Consider the following 6,088-nt stretch of genomic DNA (forward strand, 5'->3'; position numbering starts at 1 on the left):
TATATCCTTAGCCCTCCTACACATGCAGCTAAGGTAGTCTGATTGGGTGGAAGGGGTAAATGACTCCACCATCAACTCCTTGATGAGCATGGGATGTGGTGTGACTATAGCTTGCCAGCATATTGGTTGGAGGACACTTCCAGCTAACACTCTACCCCTTCTTCCGGCTCTTACATTCTTTCTGCCAATGTCTTCCTCAAAAGTCCCTGAGGCCTTTGAGAGGGTGGTAGATGTGGGATGATCTTCCTCCCATTGTGGAGAGGCACTGAACTTTTGGTTCTCTGCATCATCTGTTTTCCATAGGCTATTGACCCATTTCAGTGGGATTCTATCTATTACAAGGTTTTAGTGCTAGAATCCATAAATGAGAGAAGAATATACATCTTTTGTTTTTCTGAGTCTGTGTTACTTCATTTAGTATCACAATTTATAGAGCCATTAATTTACCAGCAAATGTCATTATTTCATCTTTCTTTACTGCTCAGTAGATATCTATTGTGTAAATGTACCACATTTTCATTAATCACTTGTCAGTTGAGCACTTGTTTCCATCTCTTAGCTAATGTGAAAAGAGCAGCAACAAACATGGTTGTACAAGTGTCTGTGCAATAAGATGAGTTCCTTGGGTATATGCCAAGGAGTGGTATGACCAGGTCATATGGTAGGCTCATTTTTAGTTTTTTTGGAGTTCTCCACACTGCTTTCCATAGGGGTTGCATGAGTTTGCCATCCCGCCAGCAGCAAATGAGCATTCCCCTTTCCCCACATCATCACTAGCATTGATATAATTTGTCCTCTTGATCTTAGCCAGTCTGACTAAGGTGAGGTAAAATCTTAAGGTGCTTTTAATTTGCATTTCCCTAATAACTAATGATGTTGAATACTTTTTAAAATATTTTATTTATTATTTTAATTTTATGTGTGTGTGCGTGTATTGCCTGAATGTAAGTGCACCCATGTCGTGCAATGCCTACAGAGGACAGAAGAGGCTGTCGGATCCCCTGGAACTGGAGTTACGGATAGTGGACAGTTGTTAGCTGCCATGTGGGTGCTTGGGTTTGAGCCTGGGTCTTCTGCAAGAACAGCCAGTGTTCTTAACCTCTGAGCCATCTCTCCAGCCCCAGATGTTGGATACTTTTTAAGAGGCTCCTTAACTATCTTTATTTCTTCCTTTGAGAACTTTCTGTAGGTGTCCTCCAAAAAACAGATTGAACTGGGGTGAGTCTAGAGACCAATGCTGAGAAATGCTGAGAAATACTGAGCTCACTGGGAAAAAGGGGAGAAGTCCATCATTTTGAAAACAGTGTGCTCAGACCACAGGTGAGACCACTGATGGCATGTGTTTCAAGTGTGGGAAAGAAAAAGCCTATGAGAATTCATTCCTTTGTGAGTCACCTCCATCCAGATATCATAAACTATGCAAAACACAAATAGAAGATATTCTGTCCATTTTGTCAGCCCTGGGACCTCAGAGGGCACGCAGGATGGGTCTCCCAAGGAGGGGGGCGGGAATTTGGTGACACAACTCTTTAGCCCATATTTTATTTGGGCCATTTGGTGTTTCTGTAGTTCTTTGTTTTTTGAGTTCTTTATATATTCTGGATGTTAAACCTCTGTCAGATGTGTCACTGGTTAAGATTTTTTTCCCATTCTGTGGGTTTTCTCTTCACTTTCTTGGTTGTTTTTTACAGAAGCTTTTTAGGTTAATGAGGTCCCACTTGTTAATTGCTAACCTTAATTCCTGAGCAACTATTGTTTGATTAACAAAGTTCTTTCCAACACCTATATCTTGTAAGTTACTGCCGATGTTTTCTTCTAATAGTTTCAGGGTTTCCAGTTTCACATTGAGATCTTTGATACATTTGGAAGGTGATTGTGCAAGGTGTAAGATAAGGAACTAGTTTCATTCTTACACAGGTGGAGATCCACTTTTGCCAGCACCATTTGTTGAAGGTGCTGTCTTTCCTCCAGTGTGTGTTCTTGGCACCTTTGTCAAATATCAGGTGGCTGAAATTGTGTGTACTCAGGTTTGGATCTTCAGTGATGTTCCATCGATCTATGTGTCTATTTTTGTGTGAGTGCTATGCTGTTTTTATGAATGTACCTTTGTAATATATTTTGAGCTCTGATATACTGATCCCCCAGCATTGCTCTTTGTGTTCAGGGTTGCTGTGGCTATCCAGGATCTTTTGTTCTTCCATACAAATTTAAGAATTTTTTTTTTAATTCTGTGAAGTATGTCATTGAGATTTTTATTCGGATTGAATTGTATCTATATATCGCTTTTGGTAGGATGATTACTTTCACAATACTAATTCTTCCAACCCATAAACATGAGAGATCCTTCCATCTTCTGGTGTCTTCCTCAATCTCTTTCTTTAAAGACTTAAAGTTTTCATTGTAGAGATCTTTGATGTGTTTGGTCAGGTTTATTCCAAAATTTTTTGTTTTGTTTTGTTTGTGCCTATTGTAAATGGCATGGTTTCCCTGTATTCTTTGTCCAATTGCTTGTTATTGGTATATACAAAGGCTGCTGATTTTTGTAGATTAATTTTGTAACCTGCCACTTTACTGAAAGTGTTGATTAGTTTTAGTTTTCTGGTGGGATTTTTGGGGTATCTTAGGTATAGTAATATATCATCTCTAAAAAGGGATAATTTGACCTCTTCCTTTCCAATCAGTGCTCCTTTAATTTCCTTCCCTTGTCCTCTTGCTCTAGAAAGAGTTTCAAGCACTATATTGAAAAGGAGTAGAGACAGTGGGCATCCTGGTCTGGTTACTGATTTTAATGGGAATGCTTCCAGTTTTTGTTTTTTTTTTCCATTTAGAATGATGTTGACTGTGGGTTTGTTGTATATAGCTTTAATTATGTTGAGATATGTCCCCTGTCCCCTCCTGTCCAACTTCCTTTATAACTTTTATCACAAAAGCATGCTGAATTTTGTTGAAAGACTTTTCTGTATCTATTTAGATGACGATGTGTTTTTCATTTTTGAGTCCATTTATGTGATTGATGATGTTTATTGACTTGCATATATTGAACCATTTCTGCATAATTGGAATAAAGCCTACTTGATCATAGTGAATGATCTTTTTGATGTATGTCTGTATGTGGGTTGCAAGTATTTTGTTGAGAATTTTTGCATCTATGTTCATTAAGGATGTGGGCTTATAGTTTTCTTGTTTTAGTTGTGTCTTCACCTGGTTTTGGTAATAAAGGGATGCTGGCTTCATAGACAGAATTTGGGAAATCTCCCTCTGTTTCTAGCCTTTTGAATAATTTCAGTAGTATTGGTTGGAGGTCTTCTTTAAATGTCTGGTAGAATTTTGCTGTAAATCATTCTGGGCATGGACTTATTTTAGTTTGGAGGTTTTATATTACTATTTCAATTTTCTTTATAAGTTATGGGTTTGTTTAAATTGTTGATCTTGGGGCTGGAGAGATGACTCAGCAATTAAGAACACTGACTGTTCTTGCAGAAGACCCAGGTTCAAATCCCATTAACCACACGGCAGCTAACAACTGTTCATAACTCCAGTTCTAGGGGATCCGACAGCCTCTTCTGTCCTCCACAGGTGCACTTAACTACATGCAGGCATTACACTCATACACATAAAATAAAAATAATAAATGAAATATTTTTAAAAAATATTTAAACTGTTGATCTCTTGGTGATTCCCATGATTTTAGATATCCATCCATTTCTTTTAGGTTTTCAAATTTAAAAATTTTTTAAATTTTTTAAATTTATTTTTATTTTATGTATATGCATGTATTGCCTGCATGCAGGTAAGTACACTGTGTCGAGCAATGCCTGAGGAGGTCAGAAGAGGCTGTTGGATCCCCTGAGACTGGTTACAGACAGTTCTTAGCTGCCATGTGGGTGCTGGGATTCAAACCCGGGTTTTCTGCAAGAACAACCAGTGTTCTTAACTGCTGAGCCAGCTCTCCAGCCCAGGTTTTCAAATTTAATAGAGTATAGATTTGTAAAGTAGTCCCTTATAATATTCTAGATCTTTTGTGTGTCTCTTCTGATGTTCCCCCATTTGATCTCTTACTTTGTTGATTTCAATTTGCTCTTTCTTTCTTTTGGTTTACTGGGCTAAGGGCTAAGAGTCTATCTATCTTTTACAAAAAATTTATTGAGAATGTCATACATGCATGTAAGGTGTTTTGATCACATCCATGCCCACTCCCTCTCCTCCAACATTCCCACTTCTGAAGAGGTAACGCTAAAATCTTTTAAGGATTAAGTATAAGCTCCCAAATACTTTTGACATTTTGACATTTTGGGCCCTTGGAACAGAGTGTGTTGCTAACAGGCCCAAGGACATATTTGACTTTTAGCCCAGAAACCGACTACATTTCTTTGGGGTTTTTTTTTACCTTAACTGCCTAGCCAATCCCTACCTCCTATTCTTATCACGCCATCCTCCGAAGGGGTTGCCCAAATTGCCAATAAGGAATATGGATGCAGACCACTCTGGCTTCTTCCATGTTGAACAGGGACACAAGGTGAGGCCATTGGAGTACCCCTTCAGTGGGTCTATCTAAAAGTCTCCCAAACTGCATAACTCTTGTCTCTAAAGGGAAAGAAAGTCTGAATCATGAATAGGAGATGTGAAGGAGAAGTAAAGACAAGAGTAATTAGCATGATAAGCTCTAGCAAGAGAACTAGAAAAAAGTCAGAACAGGGCAATTTTCAAATGCTCGTATGAGAATTCATTGGAGTTTCCTAACAAGGGCTTCCAAAAGCATCCCTCTATTGGGTTCTTCCTCATTTTTCTTTTGTCTTCGAAGGCTGGACTAGTTGGCTAGGAAGAGTGGCTGGATAATCAGGTGAGGGTCCAGTGACCCTGCTTGGCACTCCTTTAGTGAATGAGCACAATCATCAAGAAGCCCAATTGTGACTATGTTTAGTGATCAGGCTCAGCCAAAGTGGCGATGATGGTCATTATTTCATGCAGAAGGGACTGCTGTATAGCATCATCTTTTTAAAACGACCTGGAATTTAAAAGGATTTGGTGCTAAGATCCACATATGAGGGAGAACATATGTCATTTGTTTTTCTGAGTCTGTGTTACTTCACTTAGTATAACAGTTTCTAGATCCATCCATTTACCTGCAAATTTCATTATTTCACCTTTCTTTACTGCTGAATAGAACTCCATTGTGTAAATATACCTCATTTTTGTTAACCACTCATCAGTTGAGGGACACTTAGGTTGCTTCCATCTCTTAGCTATTGTGAAAAGAACAGCAACAAACGTGGTTGCACAAGTGTCTCTATAATATGATGAGTCATTTGGGTATATGCCAAGAAGGGGTATAACTGGGTCATATGGTAGGTTCATTATTAGTTTTTTAAGAGTTCTCCACACTGTTTTCCATAAAGGCTGCACAAGTTTGCAATCCCACCAGCAGTGAATGAGTGTTCCCCTTTCTCCACATCCTCACCAGAATTTGGTATCATTTGATCTCTTGATCCTAGCCAGTCTGATTGGGGTAAGGTGATATCTTAGAGTGGTTTTAATTTGCATTTTCCTAATTGCTAATGATGTTGAACACTTTTTGTGATGTTTCTTAGCCATCTTTATTTTTTCCTTTGCGAACTCTCTGTTTAGATATTTAGCCCATATTTTCATTGGGAAATTTGGTTTCTCAATTCTTTGTTTTTTGAATTCTTTATATATTCTGGATGTTAAACCCCTGTCAGATGGGTCACTGGTGTAGATTTTTTTCCCATTCTGTGTCTTTTCTCTTCAGTTTTTGATTGTTTCTTTTGCTATACAGAATCTTTTTAGTTTAATGAAATCCCATTTGTTGATTGCTGACCTTAATTCTTGAGCAACTTCTGATTTAGAAATTCCTTTCCTACATCTATATCATGTAAGTTATTGCCAATATTTTCTTCTAATAGTTTCAGGGTTTCCAGTTTCATATTTCTTAAGTGTTTGATCAATTTGGAGTTGACTTTTGTGCCAGGTGAAAGATAAGGTTCTATTTTCATTCTTCTACAGGTGGAGATCCAGTTTTGCCAAATAAATGACCTAACACTGCAACTCAAGGCACTGGAAAGGCAAGAAC

The sequence above is a fragment of the Nannospalax galili genome, unplaced genomic scaffold, assembly GCF_000622305.1.
Source record: "Nannospalax galili isolate Female #2095 unplaced genomic scaffold, S.galili_v1.0 scaffold52, whole genome shotgun sequence".
Lineage (NCBI taxonomy): Eukaryota > Metazoa > Chordata > Mammalia > Rodentia > Spalacidae > Nannospalax > Nannospalax galili.